The sequence below is a fragment of the Rhipicephalus microplus genome, chromosome 4 (assembly GCF_043290135.1).
Source record: "Rhipicephalus microplus isolate Deutch F79 chromosome 4, USDA_Rmic, whole genome shotgun sequence".
Taxonomy (NCBI): Eukaryota; Metazoa; Arthropoda; class Arachnida; order Ixodida; family Ixodidae; genus Rhipicephalus; species Rhipicephalus microplus.
This window is the reverse complement of record NC_134703.1, coordinates 153,200,707-153,218,530: the sequence shown is the minus strand read 5'-3', so window position 1 is coordinate 153,218,530 and position 17,824 is coordinate 153,200,707. Positions and strand designations below refer to the sequence as shown.

At 43.2% G+C, this 17,824-nt stretch overlaps 4 non-coding genes across 4 annotated transcripts; 2 read left to right on the top strand and 2 right to left on the bottom strand.

The window, feature by feature from the left end:
• Positions 1 to 6,559: 6,559 nt before the first annotated feature.
• TRNAT-CGU (transfer RNA threonine (anticodon CGU)) lies at positions 6,560 to 6,632 on the bottom strand. Its single transcript has one exon. It is a non-coding gene; the product is annotated as a tRNA-Thr (tRNA).
• A 383-nt stretch (positions 6,633 to 7,015) lies between these two features.
• TRNAT-CGU (transfer RNA threonine (anticodon CGU)) lies at positions 7,016 to 7,088 on the bottom strand. Its single transcript has one exon. It is a non-coding gene; the product is annotated as a tRNA-Thr (tRNA).
• An 803-nt stretch (positions 7,089 to 7,891) lies between these two features.
• TRNAT-CGU (transfer RNA threonine (anticodon CGU)) lies at positions 7,892 to 7,964 on the top strand. The gene has a single exon. It is a non-coding gene; the product is annotated as a tRNA-Thr (tRNA).
• Positions 7,965 to 8,347: 383 nt separating this feature from the next.
• TRNAT-CGU (transfer RNA threonine (anticodon CGU)) lies at positions 8,348 to 8,420 on the top strand. The gene has a single exon. It is a non-coding gene; the product is annotated as a tRNA-Thr (tRNA).
• Positions 8,421 to 17,824: the final 9,404 nt, after the last annotated feature.

Genomic DNA, 17,824 nt, shown 5'->3' with positions numbered 1-17,824 from the left:
GCTTATTGAATCACCATCACCCGTCTTTCAGCCGAAGGGCATCAAGGAGGTACACCAGTCCTATTGACCGAAATCCTTTATTGAATAGAGTTCTATAGGATCACTTCCCTTGAGTGCTCCCGAACAATCAATACCAGCCAAGAAGAAGCAGGAGCTGCGCCCGCGTTCAGATAGCAAAGAAATGAAAAACGGAGGGCATAAACAAAAATAGAAAATAAATGAAAAAAATGAAGCCTGGCTGAAATGCTGATTGAAAATAGAAAATGAAGTCTGGCCGAAGTGCTGAATGTATCATTCGAGGCTGCGCTTTAACACATGGCGAAGGGTGAGCGCTTGTTCGATGCAGATGTACTCATGCGAGGAGTACAACGATAAGAGAAAAATAAATAAACAAATATAAAATGCGACAACTGCGTCAAGCGACGATCGAGGCGATTCGTCGCCTTCTGCTTCAGCGCATCTCGACTTCTCAGAAGCGAAAACAGAAATGGAGCCGCGAGAAAAACTTCTTGTTCTGTAAGCAGCTTCCGATTTGAAGTATAAAGCACGATGACGACAGCCGACAGAGGGAGTCGCGCCTTACACTTTAAGTATGTTAAACTAACACGCACGGTCTGCCATTATTACCACTTCCGATGGTCCGAATCACTTTGAGAAAAGTGTGAGCAGAAAGTTAACGTAACTGAGAAGTTCCGTCTTGATGCGTGATAGTTTCTGTGTCAGACAAACAAAGCAATAAAGAAACTGAAGCTGAGGATTACTGAAATGGGTTGTGGGTGCTAATCTATATAATGCAACATCCATAGGTTAAATGACTTCCTGAATGACAAAATGAATGTTCTAATGGTGATGATTGCTTGAACTGACATATGTCATCGGGAACGAAATCGGGTAATTGAAATAATATTCTCATTGATTCCCGTAGCGGGTATTTGTAGTCTTGTACTTTGGGAGCTTCATCTGTTTCCCACCTTGTAACACCCTTTTATGTCATGATAATAAAAAGAAAGATTAGTAGATCCCAGGCACCATGGAAATTGATTATATGCGAAGCACGAATGAGGAAGGTTGATATGTCACTGTAAAGTCAGCACAACGTTACAAGGTGAATGTAAACTACGCCGTACATCACTTCCATGTCATTATTATCATGTTTGCGCGTGGAATTCGTGTTCGTCACCATTCACATTACGTAGTACCAAATTTGGCATACATGCTGCATACAGAAAAGTTGGTACTAGTACCTAATTTGGCATACATGCTACATACAGAAAATTTGGTACTAGTACCTAATTTGGCATACATGCTACGCCCATAGCGCGCCACGAGCACGCTATGAGCGTAGCATGTAGTCGTGTTTTACATGACACGCATATCATGATTATCATGTTTGGACGTGTCATTTACCTTCGTCCTCTATTAACATCACGGGATACCAAATTTGGTATATCCGGAGCTAGTGAAACCGCCACGAGCACACTATGAGTGTAGCATGTAGTCATATTTTACATGACATGCATGTCATGATAATTATGTTTCGACGTGTCATTTACCTTCGTCGTCTATACACGTCACGTGATAGCAAATCGGGTATATGTACGCTATGAGCGTAGCATGTAGTCGTGTTTTACATGACACGCATATCATGATTATCATGTTTGGACATGTCATTTACCTTCGTCCTCTATTTACATCACGGGATACCAAATTTGGTATATCCGGAGCTAGTGAAACCGCCACGAGCACACTATGAGTGTAGCATGTAGTCATATTTTACATGACATGCATGTCATGATAATTATGTTTCGACGTGTCATTTACCTTCGTCGTCTATACACGTCACGTGATAGCAAATTGGGTATATGTACGCTATGAGCGTAGCATGTAGTCGTGTTTTACATGACACGCATATCATGATTATCATGTTTGGACGTGTCATTTACCTTCGTCCTCTATTTACATCACGGGATACCAAATTTGGTATATCCGGAGCTAGTGAAACCGCCACGAGCACACTATGAGTGTATCATGTAGTCATATTTTACATGACATGCATGTCATGATAATTATGTTTCGACGTGTCATTTACCTTCGTCGTCTATACACGTCACGTGATAGCAAATTGGGTATATGTACGCTATGAGCGTAGCATGTAGTCGTGTTTTACATGACACGCATATCATGATTATCATGTTTGGACGTGTCATTTACCTTCGTCCTCTATTTACATCACGGGATACCAAATTTGGTATATCCGGAGCTAGTGAAACCACCACGAGCAAACTATGCGCGTAGCATGTAGTCATATTTTATATGACATGCATGTCATGATTATTATGTTTCGACTTGTCATTTACCTTCGTCGTCAATTCACGTCACGTGATAGCAAATTTGGTACATGTGGAATTAGCGAAACGGCCGCGAGTGCGCTATGAGCTTAGCATGTATACAGATGTTATACATGTCACGCGTGTCATGATTATCATGTTTGCAGTAGTCATATACCTTCGTCATTCATTCACGTCTTGAAACACAAAATTTTGTATATATGAAGCTAGCGAAACGGCCATGAGCGCACTATGAGCGTGGCATGTAGTCATGTTTAGTCATGTTTTACATGACAGGCATGTCATGATTATCATGTTTGGTCATGTCATTTACCTTCATCGTCTATTCATGTGACGTAATACCGCATTTGGTATATTTCAAGCTAGCGAAACAGCCACGAGTGCCCTATGACGTAGCATGTCGTCATGGTCTAGATGACAAAAATATCCCGATGATCCTGTTTGTATGTGTCACTTACTTTGTCGTCCATTGACGTCACGTAATACTAAATTTAGCATATGTGAAGCTAGCGAAATGGCCACGAGCGCGCTATGAGCGTAGCATGTCGTCATGTTCTGCATGACACGAATATTTTTATTATCATGTTTGGGAGTGTCATTCACCTTTGTCGTCCATTCATGTCACGTAAAACCAAATATGGTATATATGAAGCTAGCAAAAAGACCGCGAGCGTACTATGAGCGTAGCACGTAGTCATGTTTTACATGACACGAATGTCATGATTATCATTTTTGGACATGCCATTTACCTTTGTCGTCCGTTCATGTCCCGTAATACCACATTTGGTATATGTGAACCTAGCGAAACGACCATGAGCGTACCATGAGCGTATGCCCTGTAATTATCACATACATTACATGCATCTCATGATTTTCGTGTTAAGGTCTGTCGGTCATGTTCACCATGCAGTCATATTATACCAAACCTGTTTTGCAATATGTCATGTGAACGAAACCACCGCAAAACCAGCAAGACCATGAAATGTAAACATGACATTCATGACAAACGTGCCATGATTTTCATGTTATGACTAGTCACTTATGCTCGTCATAAAGTTCTGTTATGCCACACCAATTTTGGTATTGTACAATTATCGAAACGACCAGAAGAGCTAAAAGTCGTAGGTGGCTGGACAGACAAATAGATAGATAGATAGATAGATAGATAGATAGATAGATAGATAGATAGATAGATAGATAGATGCGTTCAAAGTCGCCGAAATTTGCTAAGAAATGCTTCGCATTTAAAAGCACAATTGCATGGCCATTGTAAATCATTGGCGCCTTTGTGTCATCATAAACTAAAGCATTTTTGTGCTTTCTTATCGTATTTGTATTTGTAAATTTGTATTTTAGGGAAAACTTATTTCGCCTGTATATACGATTTTAAAGGGCTAAAACTGTGTTTAGCCTGCTTGTTTTGGCAACCTAACACTCCATTTATTATTTATTAATTCCTGAAAATCTGGTCTCTACTGATCATAGTAAGTTTTTTTTTTTGTCGAAAGCGGTCTGTACTATTTTCACGCTGATGGTGCTTGCCGACTACCTTGAGGTGCTCGCTGCATAGATAGGGTGAGAAAGTCGTGCCTTATATATTTACTGTGAGGTGTCAACACTCATTATACACATTCTAATAAATGTGAAATTGTGTTAGACAATGCTATACTTGACGAACTTCAGCTTGCTCTGGTCACATATACCACATAAATACGAATAGGCCGAAAGCGGGCCCCTAGAATTTGCGTAATTTCTACCTTCCACTGCTTTAATTCATTCACAGGTCATATTTGTGGCTCGGGTGATGCCAGCACTCGGAGGCCTATGCACTAACACTCTCTGTTGTGCTGGATGACAGGAGATGTGAGGAACGTCAATGCCTGTCGTTATCTACTTGGCATGTAAACAAAAAGACCACGCACCGCTTAATTGGCGTGATATTACACAAAGAAAGAAACAAAGTCCACGTGTTAATAATAGAAGAAATATTGACTACGGTGATTCTGACCGCAGCCAGGCGTGGGTGTACTGGTATCCGAAGAAAAAATTGCAGCACAAAACCAATACAAGGGCAGTCAATAAACATGGTATTGGTGCTAGTTCCACGTCCCTTGTCTGTCCTTCGGTTGTCTTGCGCCACAATTGTTTCTTCAGAACTATTATTGACAAATAAACCAACAAAAGTTTTGCTGACTGCTGGCATACCAGACAGCTCCTCCCCCTCTCACTCTATTCATACTTCTGTTTGGCACACGTAAACATTTTCCATAGCAAAAAAAAAAATTGTTCCGCGCTCTCAAGCGATACGTACAGCTTTGTTGTTTCTACAGGCTTCCCTCACGTTTATTTTGTCGTATATACTGGCTGCTTTGTAGCTCGTTCGTGGTTTTGAAGGCCGAAAGGCTGGGATGTGTTCTTGTAGAGCACAACCTAAAGCCGATTAGGCCCAGTGCGACGCTAGAGTGGGTTACGTGATGGTGCTTTGCTTTGAGTTTCTTTTCCTAAATCACGAAAGGGTGACCCGTGTCCATCAACAAGCCCGGATCCGGCGAATCGGCGAGAAAGGGACAAGCGGGCAGGTGAGGGGACCTGCGAGCCCCGCGGCGGCACGCGCTGCTGTCAGAGAAAGTTTTTCGAACGTTCCAGCTGTCGCCGAAGCGTAGCCTTTCCGTGCGGCGCGAACCAGAACAGCTGGCGTTTATGCGAGCTGCTCTATGTGGTAGCAATGCGTGCGTCGGTGGAACGCGATACGAATTTGCGCGTCGCGTTTGGTCAGAGCTATATGTTCAGGGCTTTTCGCCTGGAAGAGAAACCAAGCCATTGATCGCTCTCTCTCTCTCTCTCCTCCTTTCCGTCTGTGTATCCTTATCGCTTTCTCTCTCGATTTTTTCCTACGCGTATGTAGCCTTCTCGCTAAAAAAAGTTTTTCACAGAGTCTCAGGGAATCGGGCCCAGCATTCAGCTGACTACTAATATCGCGAAAAAATCACGCTTTATCGTTGTTATTTTCAAATATCCCCCCTCTTACTCTCACAGCAGATGCTCGCTCATCCGAAATTGAGCTTTCAAAGCTCGTCGACGACCATCCAGCATAAAGTGCGCCTCAGGCATCGCAGTGTCACCTTGTACACAATGCTCACTATATGAATTTATGTGTCACCAGTGGTGCGACGTCGGTGCAGGCGGCAACACAGTATTACAGTATACTAAATTCACAATGTAGATTAGTGATTGTTACACTATTATGCTGAAAACGGACACTTTAACTACCCACGACACCAATGATGATGAACTAGGGAAGCGATAACATGCGCTTTGCCAGTTTAAGAACCGCATTATTTCAAAACTCGTGGACAGTGGCGCCCGCTTTATTTGCGGTGGGAAGTGCTTTAACTGCTATTTATATTTCATGCATGGTAGTACTTTACGACGTCTTCGAAATGCTCTGCGTTGTTGGCCACTATGTCAAAAAGCGTTGGGAGAAAGACAATTGCATTATCAACTCACCATCATTATCAAGTCACGTAGGTAACATTTCAGTGTTCAATCGACGTTCGCCCCTGTGGATCAGTGGCTCTCACTCGGCTGCTCACCGCATGGTCACTGGTTCGGTCCCGGACACGGTAAAAACATTTCGGTGGAGGCGAAATAGTAGAGGCCGATGGTCGAAATTTCCAGATCCCTCCACCGCGACATCACTCATAGTCATGTCGTCACTCCTTTTTCTTCTTTTCACCTTTAGTGGTGAAAAAGAGAAAAGGGAGAGAGAGGAAGTAGGAAGGGGAAGGAAGAGTGAAAGGGTTCGCCCAGGGGAGTGCACCTTATATTCTCTTTTTTGCTTTTTTCTTTTTTGTCTTTTTCTTTCTTTTTCTTCTTTCTCTCTTTCCCTGTCATTTATGATTGTATAAAGCTGAGCACCAACAAACTGTACCCTCAATCCTGATTAAGGCCCAGACTCTGGCTGAAACGTCGAAATAAACCACGTTGTGACTGCTCACGGAGGATCTACAATATATATATATATATATATATATATATATATATATATATATATATATATATATATAAATAAATAAATAAATATATATATATATATATATATATATGTATGAGATATAACAGACAGTAATGCCAAGGAATGTACAGGGGAAGTTATTAAAATCAATGAAATATATAAATAAGAAGAAAGAAAAGTGGATGAAAAAATTACCAACTGTGAGCAGGAATCGAACCTACGACCTTCGAATTACGCGTTCGATGCTCTAACCACTGAGCTATCACAGCGGCCCTCCCTCCATCCACTTTTTTGGGTTTATCTGTGAATTTAGAAGTAGGAGCGACAGTCAGCGCCATCTATAAGCCAAACAACGAGTGTGAAAACACTCTTATGCGCATGTTTGGCGTCACGTAGCACGTGAACTTAATATGAGCGGGCAGCTGATTAATTGTCCCTCTTATACAACCTAAACACACCAAGTCTGCCAGTACGAGACCCTCGTTCAATGAAATAAGGGAAAGAAGCGTATACCTAAGGGCTCGTTTTTGCGTGTTTTTAACACAATATTAATGAGATATAACAGACAGTAATGCCAAGGAATGTACAGGGGAAGTTATTAAAATCAATGGAATATAAATAAGAAGAAAGAAAAGTGGATGAAAAAATTACCAACTGTGAGCAGGAATCGAACCTACGACCTTCGAATTACGCGTTCGATGCTCTAACCACTGAGCTATCACAGCGGCCCTCCCTCCATCCACTTTTTTGGGTTTATCTGTGAATTTAGAAGTAGGAGCGACAGTCAGCGCCATCTATAAGCCAAACAACGAGTGTGAAAACAATCTTATGCGCATGTTTGGCGTCACGTAGCACGTGAACTTAATATGAGCGGGCAGCTGATTAATTGTCCCTCTTATACAACCTAAACACACCAAGTCTGCCAGTACGAGACCCTCGTTCAATGAAATAAGGGAAAGAAGCGTATACCTAAGGGCTTGTTTTTGCGTGTTTTTAACACAATATTAATGAGATATAACAGACGGTAATGCCAAGGAATGTACAGGGGAAGTTATTAATATCAATGGAATATAAATAAGAAGAAAGAAAAGTGGATGAAAAAATTACCAACTGTGAGCAGGAATCGAACCTACGACCTTCGAATTACGCGTTCGATGCTCTAACCGCTGAGCTATCACAGCGGCCCTCCCTAATTTTAATAACTTCCCCTGTACATTCCTTGGCATTACTGTCTGTTATATCTCATTAATATTGTGTTAAAAACACGCAAAAACGAGCCCTTAGGTATACGCTTCTTTCCCTTATTTCATTGAACGAGGGTCTCGTGCTGGCAGACTTGGTGTGTTTAGGTTGTATAAGAGGGACAATTAATCAGCTGCCCGCTCATATTAAGTTCACGTGCTACGTGACGCCAAACATGCGCATAAGATTGTTTTCACACTCGTTGTTTGGCTTATAGATGGCGCTGACTGTCGCTCCTACTTCTAAATTCACAGATAAACCCAAAAAAGTGGATGGAGGGAGGGCCGCTGTGATAGCTCAGTGGTTAGAGCATCGAACGCGTAATTCGAAGGTCGTAGGTTCGATTCCTGCTCACAGTTGGTAATTTTTTCATCCACTTTTCTTTCTTCTTATTTATATTCCATTGATATTAATAACTTCCCCTGTACATTCCTTGGCATTACCGTCTGTTATATCTCATTAATATTGTGTTAAAAACACGCAAAAACAAGCCCTTAGGTATACGCTTCTTTCCCTTATTTCATTGAACGAGGGTCTCGTACTGGCAGACTTGGTGTGTTTAGGTTGTATAAGAGGGACAATTAATCAGCTGCCCGCTCATATTAAGTTCACGTGCTACGTGACGCCAAACATGCGCATAAGATTGTTTTCACACTCGTTGTTTGGCTTATAGATGGCGCTGACTGTCGCTCCTACTTCTAAATTCACAGATAAACCCAAAAAAGTGGATGGAGGGAGGGCCGCTGTGATAGCTCAGTGGTTAGAGCATCGAACGCGTAATTCGAAGGTCGTAGGTTCGATTCCTGCTCACAGTTGGTAATTTTTTCATCCACTTTTCTTTCTTCTTATTTATATTCCATTGATTTTAATAACTTCCCCTGTACATTCCTTGGCATTACTGTCTGTTATATCTCATTAATATTGTGTTAAAAACACGCAAAAACGAGCCCTTAGGTATACGCTTCTCTCCCTTACATATATATGTATATATATATATATATATATATATATATATATATATATATATATATATGAGATCTAACAGACAGTAATGCCAAGGCATGTACAGGGGAAATTATTAGAACCAATGGAATGTAAATAAGAAGAACGAGAACTGGATGAAAAAATAACCAGCCGTGAGCTCACGGCTGGTTATTTTTTCATCCACTTTTCTTTCTTCTTTCTTCTTATTTACATTCCATTGGTTCTAATAACTTCCCCTGTACATTCCTTGGCATTACTGTCTGTTAGATCTCATTCATATTGTGTTAAAACACGTAAAAACGAGTATATATATATATATATATATATATATATATATATAAAGTGGGAGTAATAATTCAATGGGCCAGTTAGTCTTTGTGAAGGTATGGGATATATATATATATATATATATATATATATATATATATATATATATATATATATATATATATATATATATATATATATATATATATATATATATATATATATATATATATATATGGGGTATATGGGGTATAGGAAGTACGTATCGCGCAGGTGCTCTGATACTGTATAAAGGAAAGTATTTGAGTCACAACGAACATTCTAGTGCCGTTTACTCCGACAATTTGGCCGTGGCGATGCGCATGTATATGTGTACGTGATTGAAAGAGTGCCAAGTTGCACCTTATTACTTCAACGTGATGACTGGAGGGACAGCAAGCTCCACTAAGCAGGAACGTTAAACTTCGTGTCAGTTCTCGCCGAAACATGACGTAACGCAACTTCCAAAGGCTATGCGGGTGGAGAGAAAGCACGTACTATACCAGCCACCGATTAGACTACTGTCTTTGGATATTTTTTAAATCCGAAGCATTTCTTAGCGAACTTCGGTGACTTTGAGCGTATCTATCTATCTATCTATCTATCTATCTATCTATCTATCTATCTATCCGCTTACGTTTGGGTGGTCTCATGGTCATGTCTTTAACTTGGCGTGAACCAACATTTGCATGGGAGGGTAAGATGGTTTGACGAACACGACGTGCTAGTCCAGACATGAATAATTTCACAATCCCGTCGCGTACGTCGTCAAGCACTTCCCGCCAGACAGTGGCACATACCCCCTGGCGGGTATGTGCCGCTGCTATGTGGGTACGTGGCCACAGGTGATTGACTCTTAGTGTGTATACCCTGGAACGACGGGAACGCACAAAGACAATTTTAACGCGCTAGCGTTAAGAAATACCCGACATCGGTAGCTTCTACCCGACGAATTCAAATAATAAATGTAAGGGTGCCAGCTGGAATCGAACCCTAGCATTCTGCGTGGCACTGAAGCATTTTACCACAGAGCTACGCCGATCTCGGAACTACTTTTCAAAAAGACGCTCACCTTCGTGAAACGTTAATAACGGTTGCACTGCTCCCTTCCCAATTTTATAAACAATACGTCTGTACACCTTTGATACAGCCGTCACGTTGGATTAACGTCGATTGCGGTTAGGTGCCATGCGCTGAAGTTGATTACTGTGGCAGTGTCCAGGGCCAGCATTTTCGCGAGCATCAGCGCTTCATATCAGCTTCTGGTGTTGCTAATACGCATGTTCCAGTTGGCATCGTTGCGCAAGTGCAAAGAACTAATTATGTAAGCATCTGCAACCCTTCAACATATGTCTGTGCGTGCAATATTTGTACATATGTTAGCGTCATTTTAAGACGTGTAGCTCAATAAAAATTTACATGGTCACCTTCCCTCCGCATGCTTCACATAACGTCGATTCCCAGGTACGTGGGATCTGCCATTTTTTTAAAAATATTTACAGACTAGAGTTTGGAGACCAACGACAGGAGGCACTGCTCAGACTCTTCCTTGGTGTTGGCACGTGCGGCAGCTTGCCATCCAAGACAGTGCCCTCCGGCCCCATACGCGTTCAGCCTCGCCTCGCCAGAAGAACGGATGCGAACTTTAGGCCCATAAACACTGTTCGCTTAGGAATACAGCGTTCACGAAGTCACTGCCCTTCTCGGCATAGGTGTGTGCAGGTTTCTTCTTCAAGGGGGGGGGGAGGGGGGTGGGTATCACAGTGTTTTCTCCGTAAAAAGTCAATGTATGGGGCAGACTTTGCTCCCTCTCCTCTTAGGTGACTCGTGGGGGTAGGGCAGTCGACTTCAGACTCTCTTCCCTCCCCCCTCCCTCGTGAGCATGCCTCGTTATGGTGATGTTATCACGAGCGGGCCTACATCACGGCGATGACTATACTTTGCCTGAAGTATCTACGTCACTCATATAACATACAGTGGGTAACATACATTCATTTAGGCTTGTTCATGCATGTGTTTGTACGTTTGTGTGTTTACGTACGCATAAAAATTGAAAGAGTGGAGGGATGAAGGGAGAGCTCCAACCTTCCAAGCCAACACCCTGGCTACGCCATTGTATATAACTCAAATAAGCACACTCCTGTAGCCGCTTAAGTTTGAGAGCCACTTGCTGAGAGTGGTAATGGTGGAATGCTTCGAAATGCACGCAATCGACGCAGTACAACCAGAAAATATATTACCACCCACCTTAGCAGAAGCAAGAAAAAAACTGAAGTGCTTTCAGGCCGATTATGGGAGTGATTTCATGAAACAAATAAATACACGCAAACCAGGCTCCTTTTATCAAACTTCGCAGTACGCAGACAGCCTGAGAAAGTGGCTTCTATGTAATATTTCATCCCGCCGTTTCTATATATACGGTATTCTAGGAAAGGAAGGAAGGAAGGTGAGAAGTTGGGAATAGGAGGGACGATAGGTTTAGCATGCGTGTGCACCGAAGAGGTTTTTATTTAATTAACAGGGTAAGTTGGTGCAAAGCCACTGCGCAAGATTTGCTTTTAACTACAGGGCCAGGATTTCGCAACGAACTCATCAAGACAGACGCAAAAACATCAGATCTCCTAGTGCTCTGTGTCGATTCGCAAGCACACAAACATCTAGGCGGGAACTGTTTACATACGGAGCACTGTAGGGTTTATCAAATTACAACTGATTTATTTTTCTTTGTCTTCATTCAGTGCATTCTCCTTCACAATGACCTCTGGAGAGGCTAGCAGAGTGCGGCAATGTGCTAGCTTCTAGTTATTCGTTTGGTGACTACTACAGTCGGTTGCGGGGCTTCAAGGAAATTAAAAACAATATGGAGGAAGAAAGGAAGGTGGATACAGCCGGCAAGATGTAGAAGTTTGCCAGTTCTTGAACCAACTCGCCATTCTGTGTTGGGGAAGGGGAGTAATGGGATTTTATAGAAAAGATAATAAAAAAGAGATATTAAAAAACAGACACAGAAAGCAAAATAGAAGGGAAAACGACACGATACGGCTTAAAAGTTTGTCTCTAAAACTGAAATTGTACGCAAAAAATGTAATCATACTTTTAAAGCCTTCTGGGCTACCGACGAACTCGGCCAGTGTCTCAACATCCTTTGTTTCGACAAAGGTTGGTTATCCAGTCTATCTTGTGCCCCAAAAAGTGAGGAAGGTTCAATGAAGGCACGAACAATTGGCTTCCATGCAATTTTTATCAAGCTTCGTCTGTTAGCTCCAAAAAGTCACAAGCCTCTCATGCATTTGCCCTTTGCCCTAGATGAATCGAATGTGAAGGCTATCATCTTATTTTTCTTGTTTTTCTCAGTCGATTCTACCCCCCCCCCCCCGAAAGCTTTCTGCATTCAGCGTGGCTTGGTTTTGCATGGACTTCGGGAGCGGAGGCATTGGGAGAAAAAAACCCCGTAACCTATTGACTGCAGGCCACGTGGTTTTGAAGTGCCTCCTGAGTCAGCCCACTTTTGAGAAAGCGGTGATCTTATGAGATGACGTCATCGCGTGACGAGACGTTACGCGACGTCTCGTCACACAATGACGCAACATAAGGTGACGTCATACTGGCGTCACCAATTTTGGCAACCAGTGACGGCGTGATGACGCCTTGGCGAGTGGAGGCGGAGCGTCATCGCATGATGATCTTTCGCATCACTCGTCTTGTCGCCGACGCCGCAAACGACCATTTGTAGCATTTGGTGGGGCATCTAGGACGTTCGTGCAAATAAAAGCATTAAGGCAGTTTCGCACTAGCGGTGCCATGTCTGAAGTAGGTGCGGAGCTCGGTGTCACAAAACAGCGATTAAAAAAGCACGCGCCTCCGAATTCTAGCGACGGCGACGATACTGGGCGCCGTTCGGACGCAGCAGTATGCAGAAGCCAGCGTAAAGAAGAAAACAAGTAACCAAGGAATCCTCGGGTGTGCCGTCTCTCCCCTTCGAAAAGCGTCATCAATACGCTGACCAACCTCTTCACACCTATCACCGGGCGACCTCGAGAATCATCTAGAAGGAAAGCGTGAGGCGCTCACGTCACCTGTCGCGGATGGTTCTCGAAAAGGCTCACCCTTTCTCCAGCTTTGGCTGTGCAGTGCGTCGACGAAGCTTCTGGAAGCCAGGGTGAACGTATATATGCGAGCTGCGGATGGTGTTCATCAGGAGGTGAAAAGTGTCTTTCCGCCAGCGGGCGAAGGCTTGTGCTACAAGCAGGAGAAGAGTGTGTGATTAGATTACCGCCAGTGGTCGAAGGCGCGTTCTGCAGTCGTATCGCGTGAGTGGTCAACATGATACCGGCGAAAAGTTTTTTTATTGAAGTGCGGACATTTGACGAGGCGAGGTTTCCTGGAAGAGAAACTTCGAGAGCAGCGAAATGACAGCAGCGCTGGACTTTGAGTGAGTGTTTTCTAGAAGAGAAGCCTTCAAGCTTTATTTCAAAAACTTTGGACTGAATAAGTTTGACGAACGTTATAGTCTTTAATTGTCTTGGTTGGTGAATGCATGAGATTGCATTGTAGAACGTGCTGTTGTTTGTGTCCGTTGTTTTGATAGTATATGGTTGTGTTGTGTAGCCTGTTGTTTGATCGGTGATGTAGTGTATTTGATTATTGCCGAGTGTGCAGTGTTGTTCGTTCTGACGTATTTAAGAATATATTTTTGTTTTGTTATCAAATCTCGGCTCTGACTCGTTCTTTCGACCACAGCTGGCGTTCGCTGGCGCGCCAAATAGGACCACACCTAAATTGTCCGTGCTTTCGTGGTGCAGTTCGGAGGGCCGATACTTCAGCCCTTGGAATTAGCCCGGCGATTGCCTCCCTAATTAACGGGACTAGTGAAACTCGGCAGACTTTTTCTGTTTCTTCCTTCTCCTTTCGTACTAATGTATTTCTCTCCGTTTATCGGTTTTTCCCCTTTATTGAGCTCTATATTTTTCTCCTTATCTTATCTCTTTCTATTCCTCGTTTGCTTTATTTTTAATTATTTTTACACATGGTTTTGCCAGCGTAGCCCCAAGAGATGACTGCAAACTCCATTCCGGGCCCCTTAAGTGCTCCGAACCTGACTAGCGTGCCACCTTGACGGGCACAGCAGGACGGGTCACCTACAGAATCCCTGGCGCATAGTTTGAATTAGCTTAAACATTGCCACCGGTTTCGACAGCGTAAAAAACATCAAAATACTACAGTGTAGAAGTTTCTGAACGCTTTGTGAAGTGTTTTATTTGGCAATGAAACGACGTGGTCGCCTGAAGTTAATTGTATTTAGTGACAACACGGAGCAACACTTGGGGGCTTCATGTATATAGCGATTAGCCCACGTATGCAGCTGCTTCTGTTGCTTTCTTTATGAAGCACTATGGTAGCAGTTGATCCGCTGTAGATTTCTTCCAGGATGTTTATATATACTTCATCGACGTCCTGATTCCGCAGTGCCTGCATGACGGCTGATATTTCTACTGAATCAAACGCCTTCTCGTAATCTATGAAGGCTATGTATAGTGGTTGGTTATATTCTGAGCATTTCTCTATTACCTGAATGATAAAATGAATGTGGTCGATTGTTGAGTAGCCTGTTCGAAATCCTGCTTGTTCCTTTGGTTGATTTAATTCTAATGTTTCCTTAAAGAAAGCAACAGAATACCAATCAAGAAGGGTGTAAGGCAGGGGGACACAATCTCCCCAATGCTATTTACCGCGTGCTTACAGGAGGTTTTCAGAAGCATAAAATGGGAACAGACAGTTAGAGATAAGAGTTAATGGAGAGTACCCTAGTAACCTGCGCTTTGCCGATGACATTGCATTGCTGAGTAACTCAGGGGACGAATTGCAACTCATGATTACGGAGTTAGATAAGGAGAGCAGTAAGGTGGGTCTTAAAATTAATCTGCAGAAAACGAAAGTTATGTACAACAACCTCGGAAAAGAGCAGCGCTTCGAGATAGGTAATAGTGCACTTCAAGTTGTAAAAGACTAAGTCTATTTAGGGCAGGTAATAACCGCGGAGCCAAACCACGAGATTGAAGTAACTAGAAGAATAAAAATGGGGTGGAACACATTTGGCAAGCACTCTCAAATTATGACAGGTACATTGCCACTGTCCCTCAAGAGGAAGGTATATAACAGCTGTATCTTGCCGGTACTTAGCTACGGAGCAGAAACCTGGATACTTACAAAGAAGGTTCAGCTTAAGTTGAGGACGACGCAGCGAGCAATGGAAAGAATAATGGTAGGTGTAACCTTAAGAAACAAGAAGAGAGCATAGTGGATTAGGGAACAAACGGGGGTTAAGGATATCATAGCTGAAATCAAGAGGACATGGACATGGGCCGGGCATGTAGCGCGTAGACAGGATAACCGCTGGTCATTAAAGGTAATTGACTGGATTCCCAGAGAAGGCAAGCGGGTTAGGGAGAGACAGAGGGTTAGGTGGGCAGATGAGATTAAGAAGTTTGCGGGTATAAATTGGCAGCAGCAAGCACAGGACCGGGTTAACTGACGGAACATGGGAAAGGCCTTTGTCCTGCAGTGGACGTAGTCAGGCTGATGATGATGATAATGATTATGGTGATGATGATGATGATGATGATGATGAAGCTGCTTACTCGCAGCAGCTAGGCCAGCTAGTCACCATGCGGTTACGTCATGTCATAGGCATTTTCAAACGTAAAGGATATTGTAGGAGCGAACTTCACACGTTGAATTGGTAAAACGAAACCGGATGCTTTCAAGTATTCCTTCTAGCGGTTCGAAGTTTGTACCTCAACGTAACCAAACGAAATGCAAGTGGAAAATCTTTGCCAGTGACCCTTTATCAAACCACGCAGAACGAGCCATGCAGGTCTGTCAATATGAAAAGAGAGAGAGAGAGAACTCAAAAAACAAGAAAAGAGGGGAGTGCCCTTTGTGCTACATATTAAGTGCGAAATTATTCACATGTTAGAAAAACACACGAACGTTTCGACCAAAGGAAAGCTCGCATCCGTGTTTACGTGCGCTGCGCCATCTACGTCTGGGCGCTCTCGCACCGGCTTAACATGAGGTAAATCAAAATTAGTATGGGAGCGTAGGATGGTTCGACGAATGTGACTCGCTGGTCATGACATGGATAATGTCACAATCGCGTCCCATACGTCGTCAAACCTTATCCGCCCAACGTGTGGCACATACCCGCGTGCGGGTATGAGTCACATGTATTCAGTTATGTGCCACAAGTGATTGCCTGCCCACAGTTCATTGATACTACCCAGGAGCGGTGAGAAGAGACATGAGAAATATTAACACGTTAGCGTTAAGAAAAAGCTGGCATCGGTAGCACTGACCCGACGAATGCAAAAAATAAATGTCAGGGTTTCAGCAGTAATCAAATCCTTCTGTGCTGCGGTGCAATCAAGTATTTTACCACAGAGCCACACCATCTTTCAGAACTACTTTTCATAGAGACTCTAATGTTTGTGAAACGTCAATTATAGTCAGTGCTGGCTATACTTATAAACGTTACATATGTACTCCTATAATACAGCCGTCCAGTCGGGTTAACGTCAATTGTAGTTAGGCGCCACCCGCTGAAGTTTATTTACGTAACAGTGTCCAGGGATGCCATCCTCGCGAGCACCAGCGTTCATATCAGCTTACCCCTTCCGGTGGGGCTATTATCCATGTTGCTGTGTGCATTCTCACGCAACTGTAAACAACTGGGTATATGAAAGATAGGCGGCTTTTCAACGTTTGTCTTTGCGTGCCTTTGTACATACCTTAAGTACCGCTTCATAATGTTTCACTCAATAAAAAAACCACAACGCAGTCACCTTCAATCCGCAGCCAAGGTATACGTGGGATCTGCCGAATAATAAAAGAAGAAATAGATAGATAGATAGATAGATAGATAGATAGATAGATAGACCGACAGATAGAGAGATAGATAGATAGATAGATAGATAGATAGATAGACAGATAGATAGATAGATAGATAGATAGATAGATAGATAGATAGATAGATAGATAGATAGATAGATTCTGTGTCTTTCGATTTTTCTTAGTGTTTTTTTCCTCCCTTTCTCTACTCTATTTATCGTTTTCTCTTTCTTGATATAGTTATCTCTCTTTTTTCTTCTGCGTTTTCTTCCTTCGTTTTCTTATTTTCATTTCTCTTTCTTTCTGTTCTATGGTTTACTCTCTCCCCTCTTCCCTTCTCTCCTCGCTACCTTCAATCTGTTCTCTATATCCTCACCTCGCTTTTCCGCGCTTTTGCTCTATATGCTATCTTCTGCCAGCGTGTTTGGATAACCAAGTGCTTAGGATCGTTAGGATGGTCGCCTTCGGATCGTGGGTATGCGGGTTTCAATCTCGACGCGCGAAGGAATGCGGGTCGACGTCGCGCACCTAAATCTAAGCACACGTGTCTCAAGCATTTCCACGGCGGTAGAAAATTCAGTCGCTGTGCCGGGTTCGATCCCGCAACCTTCGGATTTGCAGTGGAGCACCAGAATTACTAGACCACCATGATCTAGTGCTACTGGAATTCGATCTCGTTGTGGGGATCACGAACACAAGAATGAGGTTGATTTTGTAATGGTCTTCACTGCGTTAGTTATAACAAAGAGAAGAGAACACGTCCCCTGTGCACGCACTGTCTGGTCTTCGTCATATGTTGGGGACTGGCCGCCCGCCAGTCCCCAACATATGACAACGTCACACGCATTGTTCGTCGGGAAATCGAAGCCGCCTGTCCGGCTTCTCTTCAGCCACCCGTTTTCGCAACGCTCGCCTCTGACCAACAACAGCCGTCAGTGGCGTTAATACAAGCTGTGGTGAGGCAGAAGTTTGCGAACCTCGGCCTTCCATCAGCATGTTCCTTGACTCGCCCTGAAGTCCCATCCTACTCCCGAGGACACGC